Below are 23,273 nucleotides of genomic sequence, written 5' to 3'. Positions count from 1 at the left end.
CCAATTCCCTCATTATTTTCCATTTAGCCACCTTCAATTCCTTTTCATATTACTCCATCACCACCTTTCTACATGATAAAACTATTCCCTCTAACCTCTCCTATTAAAAAAGGCATAACTTCATCTGACAAACCTTGCATTACACTTTGGTAGCTGATACATCGTATAGGAAAGGTCTTGATGGCACTTTGTTTAGATGTCTTCAAAAGGATGAGTCTAGAGTCACTCTACAAGAGGTCCAAGTAGGAATTTGTGGGTCACACTCCAGTGGGTTTCCACTAGCAAAGAAAATTCTTAGGATGGGCTATTTCTAGCCAACCATGGAAAAGGATTCTATCGACTATGTTAAAACTTGTAAAAAATGTCAAGTCCATGGTAACCTTATTCATGAATCAACACAAGAATTCAACCCTTTCACCACACCATGGCCTTTTTATCAGTGGAGATTTAATTTTATTATAGCCATCCACCCACCTTCCTCAAGAAGACATAAATTAATTATCACTGCAATGGAATATTTCACCAAGTGGGTTGAAGCGCCACTTGCAGACTCTATAGGAAAACAAATATCTTCATTCATTTTAAACCATATCATTTGTTAGTTTGGCATACCTCATACCATCCTAATGGACAATGCCTTATATTTTAAAATTCATAATATTGATGAATTATGTGAGAAATTTCATATTATACACCATTCCTTGTCAATCTATTATCCCCAAGGCAATAGCCAAGCGGAGGCCACCAATAAGACCATTATCAACATTCTTAAAAGGATCGTCAATGATATTGATAGAGATTGGCATTTACAACTAAACCACACCCTCTAGGCCTATAGGATGATTGTTAGGATGCCTACAAGTGCTAACCCTTCTCCTTGGTTTATGGCTATGAATCCATTCTTCCCTTAGAGGTTGAGATCACATCCTTGAGAGTTACTCTTTGTGATATTCTATTAGATGAAGACTATAGAGTGGCCCATCTAGAGCAACTAGAATTCTTAGAAGAACATCGGTGTATAGAACATGAGCATCTCAAAGTGTATAAAAATAGGTTATCAAGACACTGCAATCAAAAGGTCAAACCTCATGTCTTTCAAATTGGAGACTTAGTTCTCCAAGACAACCCTAAGAATCAAGCAGCTAGAGAGAAGAAAGGAAAATGGGAGGCCAATTGGATTGGTCCTTACATTGTCACTGAAACCTTTAGGACTATTACTTACTGACTCTTGGATTGTGATGGTGAGGAGCTAGCAAAGACCATCAACAGCATCTATTAAGGTTTTATGTCTAAATCTTGAGGAAGCACCTCATTGCTGAAAATACCAAAAAAATCAAAAACACTAGCAAGCATTCAAAAAAAAAAAAGACTAGCACAAAAGGAATGAGAAGTACCACCTTTGGTCTAAAAAGAGTGATAAATAACACCTTTGGACTTCCCTAAACAACACAAGATGCAAAAATACAACCAAGACATGACTCAAGAAATTCTCTCTAAGACAAATTTTTCTTGTTTGTGGCTTACCTAGCACATTTGAGTTAATTCCACACATACCCAATAAAGAAACACTTGTGGGACACATTTTAGTGGATTATGGGCATCAAACATAGTTCATAGCAGAAGAGATAGCCAACAAAATAGCAACAAATGGGAGATAGGCAACTCAAAGGAAATATGGAGTTAGATTATGTTCTAAGATATCATAGACGTGAATTTCAAGAAAATGAGTGCACATCTCAAATATATGTCATGGCCAATAGTTCCCACTATCCATTTTAGCCTTCATAAATCTATTTCAAGTCCCAAATATCATGTTTTGCCTCCATCATCTCAAATATAGCTCTCTAAGCCCACTTTTAGCATTTTTGGCCCACTTTTGATCTCCTTGACTTTTTATGTGCTCCAACAAGGCCCCAATTATTTCCCTATTCCAACAAATCTCACTCGCATCCTCATTCCACTCCCACCAATTCAAAATTTGTCAAAATTTGTCAAAAACATTCAAAATTTGTCAAAATTTGTCACAAACATTCAAAAATTATCAAAAATTATCAAAAATATTTAAAAATTGTCAAAAAAATTCAAAACTTCTCAAAAATTATGAAAAATAGTAAAAAAAATCTTGAAAATATCAAACATGCCCCAAAAATCAGCCCAAACTCATCTCAAATAGGCTAATTCAATTTTGCATAAATTATTTTTGTATTTTTCAAATCGATTGTTGATCTGATTTTTTGCATGCTAAATTTTCCTAATCTAGGTATAAAAAATTAGTTTGAGTCCATCGTTAGAGGCTAGGGTTTCTAGTTTTTGGTCTTGCAAATTTTTGAAAAATCTTTGTTAAACCCTAGGTTTTGTCCCTTTTGAATTTATCCTGGCATGAAATCTTTTAAATGAGCAAATATTTCGTTCTCGCTTAATTTTGAAGTTGTGCTAAGTACCTTTTTCAAAGACTTTCTCACCATTTGCTCTTGATTAGATCCATGGCTACCATGCTATCATTATAACAAAGTGCAAAGTTGTTTACCATTGTGACATAGCAATTGCCAGAAAGTTGAGTTGCGGTATTGTAAAGTGAAAGCTGGTGCCAAAAAGGTGTATTATCTTGGAAGGGATTCACTCATTTAATTCATGATAGATTCATCAGTGTCAGAGAAGACACACATGGAGCAAGTTGCAAGTGATGTCACTAGAATTTAGAGTTTTTGGCAAGTCACTATGTCATGACCGGACAAACCATGCACCCTACTAGTAGCGATGTAGCAACTAACCAAAAAATGGAGAAAGTGGCAACCTTTAAAATTGATGGCAACTGTGGAATTCCCATGTAATATCTTAAATGTACACATTCACTATTCTGATAGCGGTAATACTTGGTATGATTATGATTGACATGTCATCTTTTCTCTGTCATTGGAATATAGTTCTCACTAGAGGTTGCCATGTCACGACCGAGAAATCATTGTGCCTCACCAATAGCGACATAGCAATTGGCTAGGTAATACAAAGGATGGCATTCTTTTCAAATGGGTAGTGATTAAGAAGATCCCAAGAAAGATATTTTGGAAAATGTGCTTTTATTTCTATGTCAGTCGTATTGATTATTGTTACCATGTTTGAGGTTTTCCTTAGCACTAGATTTTAATGGATCACTGAAAGTCACTATTTTGCAACCAAAAAGTTAATGGCTTTTTCCAGTAGCAATGTAGGGACTCACCTAAAAATAAGAAACATGGTGAGGCCCAGAAGATATGATGTCACTATTGGCTCCTGATTTAACAGAGTTTGAATAACCAAGTATGCAATGCAAGAATGCATCTATGGGTAGATACCTCTAATAATGGACACAATTTACCAAGAACCTGGGCCAACTATAAGGCTTTGACTCCTTCTTCACTTCAGGCTCTACAAAACCAAGGTGGGTGAACCTCTTTAGATCTAACTATGTGACCAGTGCAATAAGCATAATCAAGATCTAGAATAGTAGATGAAAACCCTAAATCTTCTATACTTAACCAAGGAATCACAAGCACAAAATAGCTAAGAACATGACTTATGAAACTAGCAAGCTAAATGCAAGTTAAACTTTGAATAACTCTCAACATGAAAGGGAAAACTTTTGAATAATAATGTTGACTTTCAAAAAACCATGACATGAAAAACATAACCTTGTGATCTTTGAAAATGATTAGTGCCTTATCTATTGGGCAATCATACAAACCCCTAACACACATCCCTAAAAGTCAATGACATAAGCCATGTATCAGGACTTTCCTAATCTATCTATTCACTTTATGAATTAGACATCTGCATCCTTTTGAATCTCATACTTGACCTATCCCTTGCTGAGATATGCAATCCTATGATGATGAATTAAGCATTTACATAACCCTTTGAGTCACCAGCAAAATAAATCAACATATACAACCAACAGATTGCAACTGAATTTCATACTCTTTGTTTACAAAACACAAGAGATTATAGACAACATGAATGGGAGACAAGATACTAGAATGAAGACTAACTTGCTGCTGAATTTTATTTATTTTTTGAAACAAATATAGGATATGCATGAAATTGAAAAGCCAAACTACCTAATAGGTCATAACTATATGCATAAAAACTTAATGCTGTTCATACAAGAAGAAATGCTAAAGAATGTTGTCTCAATATTGGGAATACATTAAGACTGGAACCAAATCCTAGTATCATAGTAATGAGCAATCTTTCTCCAAAAAATTGGAACCTATACAATGAGAAAGAATGAGAATCATATAGGAGGAGGAATATTTGAATCTGCTCTACAATTGATAAGTGTCCACTTGAAATTCCCTCTCTTTGCCATGAAAAGACTCTCTCTAGTCTCTCTCTATAACTACATATCAAAAACCATCACTTGGCCTCTACAAGGCACAAAGAATTTCAAATATTTTGATTCAACATCATAACTAATTTTTTATGCTAAAGTGAACTCCCATTAAAAGTAAAAATCAGTTGAACATGACCTTTAGAAGACAAGAAAACAACTTAAAGTTGATTTTCTTCACTCTCAAACTGCAACAAGCCTTTACACTTGTCCTTTAACCAATTCTAATGATCAATGTTGAAATTTTCTCATTTTTCTAAGAAGGCCCTAGGAATCACAAATTGGCTTATAGACTAAATTGGTGAGCACCTGTGTAAAAATTGACTTCATAAATAGAAAATTCAGCTCGTTTTGGTTTTGGTGGTATATTGGAGCACCCATTTCTTATTAAAAAAAAATGCTCTAGTTATGGCCCTCTAAATTTTAGGTCTTTGTCTCATGGTTTTGCATACATTTTGCAAAAATTTAAACTTTTTACAAAGTTCAAACAATATTAAAGTTTCAAACTTTATTTAAATGACCTGCACATTGAGGGAAAATAATAAAATATTAAAATCCATGATTTCCCAAATTCCCCACCATTTTCTATCTGGTTCAAACCTGTTGACTAGCCCCATGACACGCGTTAAGATGTGATTGGCTCATTCCTACTTCATCATCAGTCTCTATCAACTAGGTGCCACATCATACTCGATATGTCACTATGCTTAATCAGTGAGCAACTTTGGTTAGTGACATAGTGAATGTCGTATGATCGTCCATGTGTCATGATCTCAGCACTTAGATTCCACATCAGCATCTTATCATCCTGTCGACTACCACTTGTCACTACCTAATTCGTCGACTATATTGGCAGTCAAACCCATGTTGTATTTTACGTCTAATTTTATCTTGGCTAGATTTTCATGGTTTTCTAGCAATTCACTATGTCACATGCCAAAAAACCTTGGATTTTCCAACGAGTGAAGTAGCGAGTTGCTGAATTTTTCAACTTCCCCATGAGTTGCTTATGTCATCATTTCTTCATGTGTATTTGTTCAAAAGTATGCTAATGTCACCTTCAACTTGGATGCTAGTGGGACCCATGCATGTGAGCTCATGCTTCCAAAAGATACTCTCTTTTGTACAACTTATATGGTAAGCATTCTTGTATTTAAATTTTAAAAGAAACCCATGTATCCCTAATGTGGGATAAAAGTTGTTAACTGCTTCAACTTTGTGGGTTCATCTTTGTTGAAACTACGGGCTTCTTTCCTACAAATTTCTTCTCTTCTGCAACATGCCTACCTTTACAAGGTGGCTATTCTCTTTTCTCAACCTCCCACGGCTCTCTTTGATGCTACTTGGCATGGGTTACTTACAGGCTACATGCGTGGAGTGCCCCTTTTTAAATGTTTTTTTTTTTTTTACTTGAGTCATTTGTTTTAAAACCCCTACTACTTTGTCTCTTATAGTAGCTTCTTTCATTTGCTAAACACTTCCCATTACGAATGGATCCTTCCTTCAACAATGTCTCCTATTCAAACTCATATTCCCCTGCATTGGCAACTTCAACTCATTGACCCAACCCTTTCATGCATGGTTTTTTTTAATTGCTGGAACTTCTCTTTTATCATGCATGAGCTCCTTCTTACTTTGGCATCTCTTATTGTACCTACGGCTTCTTGTTGCTTTTCTTATGTTGTCTTGGTGTGGAGTTCTTTGCTTTGCATTGGCGTGTTCCCTTATGTGATCTCCTACATGTTGATGCTTTTGTTGATTGGGCTTGCTCTGTTCTGTGTGAGACTCCATATTTGCAGGGTCGGCTCTACTATCTCACTTTGAATACGTGCTCTTTAAAATGTGGACATTCCTTTTAATGTGCCTCTCACCTACTGTTTGCTTCATGTATGGAGTGTCTAGCTTCTATGCCTTGGATGGGTTCCTTTGTTCTTTGATCTCCCACATGGGCTCTAGTAAATAATATCTCTTTAAGAAATTTATATTGCTCAGATCTGACTTGTACACAACCTTCACTCATATCACATTTGATGCAAGATAAAAGGCCTCACTAGTGCATCCTAGCATGTATTTACCATACATACATACATATGGTCCAGATCCCAAATATAACATCTTCAACTCACAGCTTCTATCCATTTAGCCAGCTAGATGCTTTCTAATTTTAGAAGAAAAAAATCCCATTAACACCCTACATATCCTTAGTCTTTCTCTTCTACATTCTCCTTATCCACATTACCAAAAGTTTCTTTCATTGCAAACATAGAACCCAGATCAAATGCTTCACCAGATTTCTTTTTAACAATCAACATCCTCTTCCCTTGAACAAACACAACTGCACCACTAGTACTCAAGACAATCTTGGTTATCTTGAAAGTGTCGCCACCCTTGCTATGACCTTCTTCCTTCGTGGCTTGAAAAGCCTTGACTTGGAGGTCCTTGTATTTTGTTTGAAGAAAATTTGACTTGCTTCTTCAAGTAATCAATATCATCTCGTGTAACACACTTGACGTAAGACTCCATTTCCTTCCAAAATGGAGTTGAGCATGTGGGACTTCTTGCATTGTTGACATCTTTTGAACACCCCAAATCCTAGTATCTTATCAATTTGCTGAAAATAAGTTGAGCCCAAAAGTGGGTCCAGCTAAAAAACATTTTTTTTATGAACAATTGAAATGTTGAATTAATCTATTGATCATCTTGAACTCATTAGAATCAAGTTGAATCACTGAACCATCAATTAAAACTCACCTTATCACTTATCTACAAACTGTCAATTTAATGCCAGAGGGTCCTTTGACTGGCCTTAAAAACTTATCCCAACACCTAACTAGGCTCTGAAATCAACAACACTGAATCTCTATTCCGCACACTTTTACCCCGTCAAATCTTATCTCATGATGAATTCGGGGTCAAAAGATATTCATTGTAAAAGTTGACCTCTCAAAATTACCTGCAAAAAAACACATTAGAAAATAATAAACTGGGTTAGGATTTGACTTTAAAAATTGGGGAAGCTGATACTTGGGAGAACAAAAATTGGGGCATTGGTTCTCTGTCATGAGGAGAATATGTATCTTTGATTTGGGCTCATGATGAATAACTAGGCACATTTAACAATCGGTCAAAGTAGGCCACTCGGATTTGCTGACTGGAAACAATGATAGAAAAGCAATTTTTGTAAACAAAATTGACCTCAAAAAGTGTGCAAATGGATTCGTTAGGACTTGCAAACTAGTACACTTAGATTATTTTTAGAGGAAAATGTAGGCGTACAATCCATTTGATCTCACCTATCATGAATAGTGGTACTAATCAATCTGCAGTTACTGACACTAGTGAAAAGTTAGAAATTGTGTTTGGAATCATGTTCGAAAATTGATCAAATGGATTCTTCATAAGCTAAAACTTGAAACATAACAAGTCATTGACCTCTACGATGCAATGCAGGAGGAATTTTAACATTTTGGTCAATTGGGCCAAAATTATAAAACATCAAATAGGGCCTTCCATAATTCTGAGCAATTTACATTAGCATTACATTAACAAACAACCAACTTTTAGGGATTCAAAACCTAGTCAAACGGATTCTAAATGACTCAAAATCTAAAACATAGGCTCTCAAGTATGGACACTAAACACTCCCAAAGTGGAAAATCAAAAAATATTTCTAGGTGCGACATTCACTTGCAAACAAGAACTCCTATCATTGTTTGACACTTAGGTCAAAATGCAGTTTTAGCAAATGCTCGAAATGGGACTTCACGAAATGTCTCTAAATGATAATTTGACTTCATGGAACATGTAGATGCATTAAATGGAAGGTGTCAAAAATATTGAGCACCTCATGGGGCTCAAAGGTATAGCCAGGTACAATCTCATTATAAAGCATTTATAGGCCTTAAATTTCTCAATGGTACTCAAAATTGACCATGCAATTTTTAGTCCCAACAGTCATAATGCAGATTTAAAAAGTTATATATATATATATATATATGCCAACATGTCAGGACAGTTCAACATCATCATGAATGCAGACCGACTTCCAAGTCAGATGGCAGATAAACAATGAGGATTGTTAGATTAAAGGTAGATCAATGATCATCACCAAGTTGTTATAATGAATTGTGCTCTATTTACTCAATGGGACTTGGTGACTAAGCGACCCACCACATTTTATATGGTTGAAGTGCAAGTTCCTCTCCATTAGATCAAGTAAGATCTATGGATATCGCATGGTCCCTATGCAGAAGTGCTTGAAGTTTAAGGGTAGCAACATAGTGAGAAAAGCCAATAGATAGTGGACCCACCATTTTGTATTAAGAAAATGAATTAATCTTCCTTCGCTTGATCAACATAAGATGAATAGTTTTTGCTATCTTGCATAAGCGATGTGCTCACTCTTTATGCATAGCGAGATAGCGACACGACAACATATGCCCTCAAGGAAAAGTGGGTCCAATTTAAAATGCCAACAATGAAGGAAAGATACATGTGGAGAATTTGCATTGGTTTGACCACCAATGTGTCAAGAAGAAGATGAATCATTATTAGTTTCACTCCTAGATCATAGGATATTTTTGAGATCAATGGCACAAATTTAAAAAAGGAAGGTGATGCCACTCTATTTTTCCATTATAGTTCATTTATGAGGTATGAAGGCTTCATGTGTGAGAAAAAAAAATAGAGTATATTGCAAAAGATTGCACCATTTTCATCTTGTGCGAACAAATTTCAAGCTTTTTGACCAGACGAAGATTTCTAAGAACATTGTGTCGAGATTGAGTGAAAGGTTAAATAATTTTCCCAGTGTTCGTGAGATAATTGCAGAATTACAAAGCAAACAAGCAGAGATCAAGTAACTTCCTATATATAATAATCTCTACAGCTTTTCAATTTCTATGAATTATAGTCAAAATGCCTCCAAAGAAGGTTTTCTCAAGGCAAAAGGACTATTTAGCTAGAAATGTTCATCATGACTTGCTAGAAATACTCCTAGAATCCACCACTGAGAGTGTTCAAGTTAAGAAATTAACTTCCTTAAACCCTAGGCTAAAAATTGTAGATGGCCTATATGATAAGTGGAACTAGGTTAGGGATGCAATAACTTCTTAGAATAGTCTTTCTTTGTTTAAGAAATGGTTTTCAGAGAGGAATTTGTTGGCTCTGCATGCCAATGTTTGGAACTTTGATTTAGGGAAATTAGTAGTTCCAAGTGTCTTCATGGACTATGATTTTCTTGAAGCTATTGCCAAGAATTATGACCAAGCCATTAGAGTAGTAAGAAGAACTGATGCTGTACCTCTGGTTACAATAAGTCTTGAGGAGATTAGAGAGGTATTTCATCTAGAGCCTTTGACATATTATCATGTGTCTATTAATTTACATGTATTAGAAAAGGATTACATAACAAAGAAGGATGAGATTGGGGGAGGTGCACTAAGGTCCCATATTCACACAATTAGAAATTGGCCAGTTATTATAGCAGTTCCAAAGAAACCTTTCAAGAAAGAATTTTTCACTTCTAGGGCTGTAGAAATATACAGGACTCTATGTCGAGTTTTTGGTGATGATGAATAGAATGTCATGCCCATTAGTCTTATGTACATGATGGTTTAGATTGCTTCTTTTGGAGTGGATTTTATTTTTGGCTTTACCTCTTACTTAGCAGAAGAAATTCATATTGGCCTGGTAGGAATTGCAAAAGGGAAAGTGGAGAAGCCTTTTGGCCATTATTCTTTGTTGATGCAAATGTTTTAGTTTAAGGAAATGACATATTTTAGCAAAGAAATGGAATTGAACAGAGAGCGGGATGGAGAAGCATTGCTAGTTTAGTTATGAAGTGCAAATATGACCTAGGATGCAGAGAATTCTAGTTTTTTTAGATTTGATAGGTATTTCACTTCCAAGCTGAGATGCCTCATATTGAGTGACAATCCTAGAGTTCCTAAGGCATTGATGAGTCTTATTAGGCCTATGGATAACCTTGTTGGTTTGAAGGTTTCACAGAATTGGGGAGATATCGTCCTATACTCTATTTCTACTATTTTTAGAATTTATGGTTTTAAAGAATCTAAGAACCCCAAATAGGCTCTACACTGATCACTGTTTGTTTCTCTGGGTGTAATGATTGTTTTTGGTTTGTTTTTGAATGTTTTAAGCTATTTTTGGGTTTTTGAGTTGATGAAAAGAAAATACAAATATTCAAAACTAATCTAACCTAAAATTATAACTCAAATCTGGTTATAATGCTAATCAAATTCATTTATTCAGATGGCTCCTAATGTATGTACAATACTTATTGCTGGAAGAATATATTAAAAACATCATCATTAATAGTTGAAAAAAATCTGATTTTTGTTTCCAATATGCAACCACGCTACTGGTTGCTTCCTCCTTGGGCAGCACCTATGAAAAATTGCAATATTAAATCTTTGATTTTTAATTCACTGTAGCGTTGTACTGTTCACAGCACTGTAGCGCACTATTCACGGTAGCACTGTAGCATGTTACTGTTTGCGATACTATAACGCACTATTCATGACACTGTAGCTGCTGTTATAACCCCTTCCAACCTGTAAATAGATTCATCCACTTTTTTCCTACTGAAACACAATATTGACTCCAGAATGAAGTCAACTCACAGGAAAAATTGCATCAACTCTGAAGATACTACGTTCTCCATAGTCTGAATTCTTCTCAAACTTGTAGAAACCCTTGTTGCCACAACTTCAAGAAATTTCACAAGGAAAATTTTTTAAGCAATTCTCATAACCTACTCTTGAAGGAAGACAAGGTTTGTTTATAAGGACTCCTCAACTCCAGAATGAGTCTCCACGCTCAATGTGGGATAAAAGATATAATAATAACATAAAAAATGTTATTACATTAAAACTTAGAAAATTCCTTTTAATTTTTCCATAAGCTTGGACCCACAATTAATTGAAATGATGGCCCCTTTTATGATATCATGACCCTCACTTAAGTTATATATTATAACTTAACAATATAGGCTTAAAACCAATAATGTTTATTTTAACTAAATAAACATTAATATCTCCATTATTACTCAACATTTTTGAATGTCGTTTGGACTGGGAGCTAACATGATAGAACTGCATATGACCATACCCCTTTTCTAAAAATAGCAGGGGTCTATCTTTATAACTCCAAAACTGCTAAAAATAGCCTGACCAAGCCAAACTCAAAGGAAAACTCATCATAAACAAACTCTGGCAACCCAGAAGAGTACTCTGCTCTAGTCCTTGGAGGATCTCCACACCAAGGTGACACTCTATCCAATCTTATTAGCCTATGAGGGTCTCTGATAGGCTAATCACCAGCTAAAGTGATATCTCTAGCTAGAAGGGGACATCACAAAGAAAGCCCTCATGTGTTGCCTTACCAAGTACCTTTAAAGGTTGGAATGGCTAAAGTCTTGTGGCAGTTAGGAGAATTGGAAGAAACTTATCTGTTGAAAAGGTAGCTGGGGTCAATTTTACCTACTTGTACTATGGCCCATCAATTTGTAATTACTAAAGGGGGTTGGCTCTTTTTATATAAAATTTCATATCAGTACAAAATGGTTGTTTACAATCCCCATTTTTGTGATACTAAGGGGTTTTATAATCTGACCTAAAGGCATAGAATTAAATTGGGAAAGGTAAAATATGATTCATATTATCTAGAGGACATCATAAGAAATGAGTTCTTATTGTAGGAATAGGAAACCAAAAAGGAAAAATGGAGAGTTTACTATAGGTATTTGGAATTCATTCATTGTTTTGATAAGGATTATAGTCCTCTAGATAATGCTACTATAGAGGTAGATAAAATAAATAAGCTCATGAATACTTTCCCTGAGATAATGGAAGCCATGAATGAGAAGAAATTTTTTTTTATTGATTCATACCCAGATAAGGCCAAAGAGGTCATGAGGAGGTTGGCTTTCACTCCTAATTTAGGAGCTGGTCATTTGATTGTTCAAAAGAGGCCAGGCTATACCATAATTCAAAGTAAAAGGGCCATTATGGATAAGGGAAAACAAATAATGGAATCCACTAGTGCTATCTTAGATAAAAGGCCTCATGAGCCTTTTCCCAAGAGGCAGAGAATAATAAGGAATAGGGTCCTCATGTTGAGGATTATTCACCTACTCAATCCCCTTTGTAGATTGAGAGGAGCAGCTCACTAGAGAGCAGATTGAGCAAATAGGGTCACAAGGAGGTGTGTTTATTACTCAGGTAGAATTGGATGAGGGAAACCCTCAAGAGCCTCCTATGCCAAGCTTTGACTTGATAGTGGTAGATTATAGAGGTAGGGAATTGGACCCTATAATAGAGTAGGCTAGTCGTCAATTTTTATTAGATGATTGTTTTTTTAAATCTAGAGCTTTCCACCAATTTGCATGGAGGGTCAATATGAGAAAATTTGAAGACAAGTGTAATAAGATGAGAACATAGCATCCAAAAATGGAAGAAACTGCCCTGCAAAATTAGGTAAAGCAAGAAATGGTGAAAGAATTTCAAAATATAAGCCATGAGGAGGGAAGACAAATGGTAAAAGCATTGAACATTTTATTGCTACCAAATTGAGACAGAGCTAATGCTTTGATTTTTAATTATGTTTCTAATAAGTTGGATTTGCAAGATCGAAATAAGAAGGAATTCCAAGGCACTAAATTCAGTGGAGACTAGGCTACTTTAGTCATTTGGTCATTAAGGAAAGGATCATGAAATACATCATCACAATCAGATGAATCTGGATTGATGGGTAATATTATTATGAGAAGAGTGGCTGATAATTCCCATGTACAGGCGGTACACATGAATGTAGGAACATCTCATTTTGTTTTAGCCACTATTGAAAAGGAAGAGAAGGCCATGTTTGAATTACAAAGTAAGTATGAAACAATTTTGAAAGCATAAAATAAAGAGGTCTAAAAGAGGATTGAGTTAGAAAATAAGGTAATGGGAAGGTCTACCAAGCCAAGAATAACATATCCCAACCCTCTAGTGGAGCCTTTTAAATCCACTCCACTTATAGAACTACCAAATACACTAGAAAGGCCACAATATTACACTGTTGAAGATTTCAAGGAGGAAAAGAGAAAGTTGTGGGCACTACATGTAGAGCTAAATGTACAATATGAAGATAAACTGAGAAAGGCTCTAATGTATCTGGTAGATAAAATTGAATGGTCATTATTTTATGATCAATTGGAAAAGGTAATAAGTATATGGGAAGAATTGAAAGCTTGTGATGAGGCTCTGAAGCCTATTGTCAATAAGTGGGGAAGGAGAAAGAAAGAAATTACTGTTTTGTGTTACTCTGCTATAAAATCTTCCCATGACCATATTGAAAAAACATATGATATTGCTAATGATTTTTTAGATTTTGATGACAGAAGGGTAGCATTACAATTGAAAGTTGTTTCTTATCTAAGTAAATACAAGAATGAGAAATTTGATTTGTTCCCTCCTACTTTAGATAGAAAGAATAAATTAAAAAATAAGGATGAGTGAGCCAAGGAATTGGATGACATGTTCTGTTTGAGAATGAATAAGGCTATCGATGAAAAAGAGTATGCTTGGTTGGCCATGTCAACGAAAGAATTGGTGAAAGTCCAATTATTCTTTAATTCTTTGAAACAAGAATTTTTTAGTATTGATAAGGAGGCTAAGTATGTACTTAGAAAGAAAAATGATATTTTGCAATTCAACTGGCTAGATGATACACTTTTTGACACATGGATGGAAAATATTGCTTCTGGTGAACAGTTTAAAGAGGTTGAAATAGATGATGATGAGGTGCAAGAGGATGAGGTACAAATTATTTATATGATAGCACTAGATCAAAGAAATGAGGAAGATAAAGGTCACCAATTAGTTTCAGCTACAGGTTCAAAAGCCCAGGACATTGACATAACAGAAGAACAACCAAGAGTAAAAGTAGTTTTCTCTGTTCAAGATTAGAATAGTGAAAACCCAAAGGTAGAAATTGATTTGCAAGTACCATAACAAGATTCATCATTGGCTAGCTTAATAGATACATATTTCGAAGATTCAAAGTAGTGGTGGCAAATCAAAAAGAGCCAGTAGCTTGTAATGATGTAATAGAATTGAGACCTACCAAAGAATGTCTTGATATGTTAGCATTCTATTACACTAAGTTTTGTCGTTTGTTTGGAAGGACACCTATCAATCACAATTGCCCTTTTCTTGTTGCAACTCATGCTTATATAAGTGAGTTTTCAAGGCATTTTTATGGTTCGAAGAAGTTGTATAATTTTTGTTTCTATTCAAAAAGGTACAATTGGTCCAATTGTATGTATATGTGTTGAGTTTACTATCAAACGGGTACTCTCTAATAGTATATATAAATGATAAAATTACCAAGATATTATGGGTTTCACATTGAATTTCTATTGGTCATTGTATTAGTCATCTAAAAGGATAATACAAAGGGATATTTGCACCAAATTTGTGTCACCAATTTCTATCTCCATTTTATGAGTTTGTTTACTTTGAAGTCATTTGAACAAGGTTTAATTGATTGAATGTAGTCTGGATGGGTTGTATACTAGTTATGTTGTTGCTTTTAATTCAAGGAATTAAGTAAATGCTTTAGTAGAATAGTAGAGTTTGTGAGTTTATGAAATGGATAATTCATAAGAATGGGAATGGGTGATTACAATTGATAGATTCATTTACAAGTTGTTTGAATTAGATCTCCCTCCAATAGTCAATCTGTTACCCAATGGATAAGGCACTAGTCACATAAATGAGAAGTGAGACAGAGTAAATTCTACCTTTACATATCAAATCAGTTATAAAATCAAATTCATTTTTATCCTATTTTATTCAAAGTTATGAATGTTGGTCACCACTCGTTTATATCTAGTTTATGAGTTTTGGGTAGCTGTTATTTCCAAAAACATTTGTAAATCCTAGGAGAATTATGACCAAATCTTCTTATGAGGGATGTATATAAGTCTAAAGATATTAAAGAATTGGATGAATTGTTTTTCTATTTGAAGATACAAGATGAGAATTAGAATGAAACTAAGATAATTTTCATACAATAGTTTTCATTTGAATCATCCCTAGGTATACCCACCTTGGTTTTGCAGAGTCTAAAGAGTAGAAAACCATTTTGGTTTTGTTAATGTTGGGTCCAAGTGGTTCGCACATGTGATTATTATTAGGAATGAGTTGATCCTTAGGTTGTGTGAGAATTACCACTTTGATATTGGGCATTTTTTTGTTCAGTAGTTTTAAACACCAACAAAATGGAGACTCTATTGGGGACAAGTGTCAGTATTACAATTGTCAAATCCTTTGGGAGTTACCCATGGTTTTAGTGGACTTTTCTAGTTAAAAACCTTGAGAATTTAATAAGAAAGAGAACAAACCACCATGCCACAGGTGTACACTAAAATGTACAGTCCTTGCAAAGGTGTCTTATCCATTAAGAAAGAGTTGTAGTCTCAAAACAAATTATAATTGATTGCATTCTATTTGTCAGCTTCTTTCTTGGTAATCCTGTGAAATTTTACTAGGTCAACAAGATTATTGCATTAATTTTCCCCTAGGTGGGTGGTGACTCAAAAAGTTTTAACTAGTGTCAAATTTAAGGATGTTTTAGATCATGCGAAGTGTGAAAAACATGCAGGAAAATGTGAAGAAAAACCCAACTATTAAGTTACAAACTGATCTTCCTCCAAAAGGAAAGAAAAACTAGGCTGTGAAAGGAGCTCAAATGTAGAAACAAAATTATTCCTAGGAGAAAATGGCAAGGGAAAATAAAACTTACCTTTCTATTGTTGAAAAGGAACCCTTCTATAAGGGTCCTAGATCTCATCCTAGTTTATTTGATGATGATTTCTATAATACTCCTAAAATGATATGTTAAGAGAAAGTTGTGCAACCACATGCACTTAGTCTAGAGGATAGGAATAGTAATAATCTTTTCAGGCATAGTACAAACCCTTTCATGTCAAATTACTCTCCCAAAAGTGTAAGACCTAAACATTTAGAACCTAAGAGTTTCAATGATGAGAAGAACTCTAGTTCTAAGTTTACCATTCCTAACCCTAATGAGAATGAAATATTGAGAATGTAGCTTTTTGAGAAAGAGGCTATTGATAGAAAATTTTAGAAGGAAACGGAAGAAAAGATCATGAAATCTTATGAAGAAAAGAAAGAATTACTCAGGCAAATTGTTGCCTTGAAAAAGAAGAATGAGATAGCAGCTAGTGCTTGGTAGCCTGAAACTGTGGGTCAAGTTGAACAATTTACATTACAAGAGAAAAAGCTGCTAAAAGATCAAGATACAAACCAAGAGGGTCCTATGATACAACAGATCAAGAATTAAAAGACTCTAAAAGTTAAAAGGGATGTACAATAGGCTATTGGTGTTCAAGATAAGGAAAACAAAAGGAAGTTGGTATTAGGATCAATGAACCAAAAAAGCTCATCTAGATCCATGATTCTTTGTCACCTTCTAATATTGAGTTGGAGAAAAGGAGGAAGGAGAAGGATGCTTTGGCTAAGAAATAGGAAATTTCAAGGAATGAGATAGCCATAGTTGAGATGAATAACAAGATTAAGTTTCTAAAGAATGCTAAGAAGCAATCTGTATTTACTCCTAAAGATAATGATAGATCAAATATTGCAAATTAGAATGATACTAAGTTGCCTGCTACTTTCTTGTCTTCTTCATCAGAGAAAGTGGATCTTAATAAATCTACTGCAAACGCTAGTAAGAGTAATACTTTTAACAATAATGAAAGAAATGTTGTCAATACCTCTAAGATTGATCTACAAAGGAGACCTATTCAGTTAGAAGGTTATAGGAAGATATGCTTTGAGGGTATTCCTGGTTTCTATAACCCTATCCCATAAGAAATGAGGAAAAGATTGCCTAAGTTTGCTAAAAATAATGCTATCACCTGTGAGGATCACTTGAGCAATTTTCTTGATATGATGAGTGATTATAAGGTTAAGGTCGAAGATGTTATCATGAAGCTATTTTTTCAGTCATTAACTGAAGATGCTAAAGAATGGTTCAAGCAGCTCCCTGAGTCATCCATTGCAGACTGGAAAGACATTGAATATTGTTTCAAGGAACAATATGGTGATAAAAAAAACCTGAGTTATATTTTAAGTAAGTTCAATAATATTAATAAGGTGCATAATGAGTCTGTTACTAACTTTAACACTAGGTTCTAGAAGAGGATGTATAAGCTAATGCAAGCCATGCAAGTTTATGACAAGGTATGTATGATCACTTATTTGAATGCCTTTGATGGTAAAATGGCATTCTAGCTTAGGGATAAGGAGCCTAGGACCTTAAGAGATTCTTTCAAAATTGCTATAAATATAGAAAATAATTTGAGGATTTTAGGGAGATTAGAGAGCAAAAGAGATGATCCTAGGTTATTTGGGAGCAAATAGAATAGAAAAGAAGAGCACAAACCTACAAGAGGAAAAAAGCATGAGCCTAGTGAGATGAGTCAAGTTCTAAATGCTATAAAAGGTTTGAATCTTCCTCAAGGAAAGAATGATAGGAATCCCACTGAAAATAAGGCCCCTTGTCAATCCAACTTTAATAGATAAAATAGATTGCAAAATTTCCCTTATAACACTACTTGGAAGGATGGTCAGCCCAATGTTCCTCCTCCTAAGAACACCATTAAAAAGGTCACCCCTGATCCCTTATCAAAACATTATATAAATGTGGTAGATGACCCTAAACTCATTGCTGAACCCACATGGTGTTTGATTTGTCAATTACCTCATGCTCCTGAGTATTGTGCAGTAGCTTTGTCATTTTCTAGAAATCAAACTGAGGTAGAAGAAAATCAGGAACATGAAAAAAGTGATGATGTAGGATGCAATATGTTTGAGTCACATTATGACCATTATGATGGTGATGATCATGATAGGGATGTAGAGGAGCAAAGACAATTTCAAAGTCATATGTAGTAGTGGGTATTCTCTGATGAGGAGAGTGATGTTGAGGACAATATATGTAACATGGCATCTACCAGAGAGGAGGTGATACTAAGGAAGCATTCTAGAGAAGAGGTTGATCATATCACTACTAGCATGGTAGCTCAAGTACAGACCAAATATATGGCCCAAAATGCTGATGGTGGTAAGGTGACTAGTATATTTATTAAGAAAACTGACCCTAAGAAAAAGGAAGTTGTAAAGCCTAAAGAAATCCTTGTTGTGAAGGTTAAAATTTCTAGTAAAAAATGGGAACCAAAGAAGGTGGATGATCATAAGGTTTTTGAGTCCCCAAGCAATGCTCCCAAGAAGTTAGATGAGAAGACACCAAAAATAATCACTATGAGTGACAACAATCACCAAGATGCTGTAAATGTTTTGGATAAACATCATAGCAAAAAGAGTATGGTTATTGATAACTCATCTAATTCTTATATAGATATGACCACTATGTTATCACAAATCACTATCAAGGTCCCTTTGTTTGAATTATTAAGGATCCCTGAACACAGAAATAAAGCTATAGCATGGTTGGGAGATACTGATATAAAGGTGAGACATGAGTGTAATGAAAATCATAATCCCAAGGAAAGTAGTAAAGAAAAGATGAAGGATAAAGAAGTTGAAGTAGTTGTGTCTCAAATTCCTCAGATGTTTTTGGATAACTCTGTAAATCAATGTTTTGGAAATGTTGAGCCATTTTTCTTGAGTATATTAGTAAATGGTAAAACATTGAAAAATTGCATAATTAACTCTAGTGCTTCCAACACTGTGATGCCTTTTGAAATCATGAAGGAATTAGGGTTGAAGGTAGATACTACTCAAGGAATATGTTGTGCTATGGATAAAAGAGAAGTGATAGTCATTGGTACTATTAATTCTTTACCATATAGACTAACAGCCTGTCCTGACAAAGAACTTACTATGAGTGTAATGATTGTTGATAGTCCACCTTAGTATGGCACGTTGTTATCTAGAAAGTGGAGTGTTTCCATGAGAGGGAGTCTATAGTGTGATTTATGATTTGTTACTTTCAACATTGAAGAGAATTTAATAAAAGTAAATAGGTAGCCTAAAAGTATATATATGATAGAAGAAGATATAGAGGATGATATGACAAACTTTGTGGATATAGATGTCAATGCATTCTGAGTTGAGGTTCTGAATCTGAAGAAGGGTAAGCATAAATCTTAGATGGAAGTAGAAGCTAACACAAAAATAGATAAAGGAGATTTATGGATCATGTTCTTTGATGGTGCTTACTGTAAGGATGGATCTGGTTCAAGTATTTTGTTGATATCTCTAGCAGGGGTAACATACAAATTTTCCTTTACTTTGAATTTCCCTTGTACCAACAATATAGAATAATATGAGGCTTTGTTATTAGGCCTTATATTAGCTCATAAGCATGGGATAAAATGTTTGCATCTTATAGGAGATTCTAAATTGGTTGTATCCTAAGTAAGGAATGCTTGTGTCAAAAAATAAAAGATTAAAATAGTACAGGAATGCTATACGGGATATGATTGAATGTTTTGATGTATTTTGGATAACTTGGAAAGATAGGACTAACAACAAGATGATAGACTTGTTAGAAAAATATAGCAATAAAACTTGATGATGTTACATTTGTCGCATATCCAAAGTTGAGACTCAAACTAGATCCTCTATTCTTGATAATATCCAGAATTGGCAAGTGTTTGAAGATGATAAGGATATTCTAAGATTTTTGAACTGTGAGAATATGTTTTCAGGACAAGAAATTGATTGTGCAGCTTATGTAGAAAATATAAATGGAAAGGATACTATTTTTGGGCAGGAAGTTGTGCAATTGAAGAAAACCAAAATCCCAAAGGGTTTAGTTGTTTTAGAAACTATTTTTGACAACCAAAATAGATTCCAAATGGATACTAGTGAATATAATGCTAAAGACCTAGAGGAGGCAAATTTAGGAACTGCAAAAGCACCTAAGAAGGTATATATTGGCAAGAAGTTTTCTCCTAAAATAAGGCAAGGTTTAATAGATCTGTTAAGGAAATATAAGCATGTTTTTGCATGGTCATATGATGACCTAAAGGATTATAGAGAGGATCTTTTTCAGCATGAAATCCCTTTGAAACTAGATGCTAATCCCTTTAGACAAAAAAGGGCCAATAAATCCAACTTTGGCTCCCAAAATGCAAGAGGAATTAATCAAGTTGAGAGATGCAAGGATCATAAAGCATATTAGACATTCCTCTTGAGTGTCTAATTTAGTCCTTGTTAGGAAGAAAAATGGAGACATAAGGTTATGTATTGATTTCAAGAATCTTGATATATCTTCATTAAAGGATAATTATGGATTGTCAAATATGGAAGCCATGTTGCAAAGGGTCACTAGTTTTGAACTTATGCCTATGATGGATGGATTTTCAAGTTATAATCAAGTGGTTGTTAAAGAATTAGAATAGTTCAAGACTACTTTTACTACCCCATAGGGTACTTATGTTTATGTCAGGATGCCTTTTGGGCTTACTAATGCTGGGGCTACTTTTCAAAGGGCTATGGATGTGTTTTTTGTTGATATTATTGATAAAATTTTGGTTGTGTATCAGGATGACCTCACCACTTATTCCAAGGATGAGAATGATTATTTCATACATCTAGAAAAGGTATTTATCAGAGCCCTTCAGTTTGGTATCTCTTTAAATCCAAGGAAATGTAATTTTGGTGTTACTAAAGGAAATTAGTTAGGGCATTTAGTTGGTAAGCATGGAGTGAGAATTGACCCTAAAAGAATAGAAGCAATAAACAAGATTCAGAAGCCTAAGAGTGTTAAGGGAATTCAGTAATTTTTTGGGCAAATTAATTTTTGCAGAAGATTTCTAACTAATTTTATAGAGATAAGTAGGCTTATATCAAGAATGTTGAAGAAAGGGTCTAAGATAAAATGGGATGGTGAACCTAGTATTGCATTTCAAAAGATTAAACAAGCTATTAAGGATGTGCATGTTCTTAGAGTGCCAAATTATGACAAGCCATGCATATCTTTTCTTTTGCTTCATTTCATATTGTTGTTGTAGTACCATTACAGAAAAATAAAGAAGGTTATGAATAGCCCATTGCATTCTTCAGAAAATCATTACAGGCAGCAGAACTTAAATATGACATAAATGAAAAATAGGCATATGCATTGTTGAAAGGGGTGAAGGCTTTTAGGTGTTACTTAATGGGAGCTACTGTTATTGCATTTATTCCTACTACTGTTGTAAAAGATATTTTTTCACAACAAGAGGTGTCTAGTAGAAGATGTAAGTGGATTATTAGAATACAAGAATTTAACATTGATATTCAAATCACTAAACTGGTTAGGGGTCAAGGTTTGGCCAAATTGATGACAAAAGCCAATTTGGAGGCAAACCAAATCAATCAACTTGATGATAGTTGTAGGGGTAATCTTTGTGATATGGATACCTTTAATTGGTATAGAGATGCGATCTATTACTTGCAAAACATGAAATCTCCATTAAGTTTAACTAACAACTAGAAAAGGTCTTTGAAGTTGTAGGCCATAAGGTATGTCATAGTGCAGGGGCAACTGTGGTGGAGAAATATGGAAGGGGTCCTTTTGAAGTGTGTAGATGAAATTGAGTCTAAAAGGATCCTAAGAGATATGCATGAAGGTTTATGTGGTGGTCATTATATGGCCAAAACTATTGCTCATAAAGTTTTGAGGACTAGTTTTTGGTGGCCAACACTTTTCAAAGACGCTCATGAGTTTGTAAAAATATGTGATACTTATCAAAGGTTTAGTGGAAAGTTAAAATTTTTAGGGAATTCACTATTAAGACCTATTGAAGTGTAGGCACCATTTCAACAATGGGTAATTGATTTCATAGGTGAGATCTCAAACAAATCTAGTCATGGATATTCTTGGATCCTGGTAGCTATTGATTATTTCACTAAATGGGTTGAAGCAATCCCTACTAAGAGTGTAACAAGTAAAGTAGTTATTAATTTCATCCTAAATAATATTTTGAATAGGTTTGGATGCCCACAGAAGATTGTAACTGATAATGCTATGTGTTTCAAATCTAAGGAATATAAGAACTTTTGAAAAAAAATATGGTATTACAAAATACACATCTTCACTTATCATCCTCAAGGGAATCATCAGGTAGAATCAAGCAACAAAAGTATTCTAAAGATTATCAAAAGGATCTTGGGAGAAAACAAGAAGGCATGGGATTCAAAATTGCCATTGGCTCTGTGGGCTAATAGGGTTAATGTTGAAAAGGCCATTGGATGTGCCCCATTTGATTTAGTTTATGGCATACAAGCTAGACTTCCACAGAATAACCTAAAAGAGATGTATAAATTTGTTCAACTTTATGAAGATGATATCATTGATGAGATGCAACTCAGGATGGACGATATCTTGCAATTAGAAGAAACAAGGAGAGAGAGTCTTATGTTTAGAATGCCAAGTTACAATCATAGATGAAGCACTTGTATGACAAAAGGGCCATTGAGAGGAAATTTAAAATAGGTGATATGGTGTTGATGTGGAATGCTAGAATGGAAGATAAAGGAAAGCATGGTAAATTTCACCCAATTTGGCTTGGCCCATATAACATTTTTGATACAAATGGAGAAGATTCATATTTTCGAAGGGATTTAACTAGAGATATTCTTGAATTGCCAGTTCATGGACAATTCTTGAAGAGGCACTTTTCCTAAAGTATTTGTCTTCCATGAACAATAGTTTTAGGGTTCCCTGTGTTCTTGTACATTTTGTATATTTTATAAATCCCTATAAATATCTCTATGCATTCTATTTCCCTATTTCTGTTGTTTTGTGTCTATGCTCTCTGAGGAACTTGTTATTTTTCATCAAATATGTGGTCTGCTCT

Source organism: Cupressus sempervirens, chromosome 11, assembly GCF_028749045.1.
Source record: "Cupressus sempervirens isolate cs-2001-9-10 chromosome 11, ASM2874904v1, whole genome shotgun sequence".
NCBI lineage: Eukaryota > Viridiplantae > Streptophyta > Pinopsida > Cupressales > Cupressaceae > Cupressus > Cupressus sempervirens.
This window is presented reverse-complemented; position numbering follows the sequence as displayed.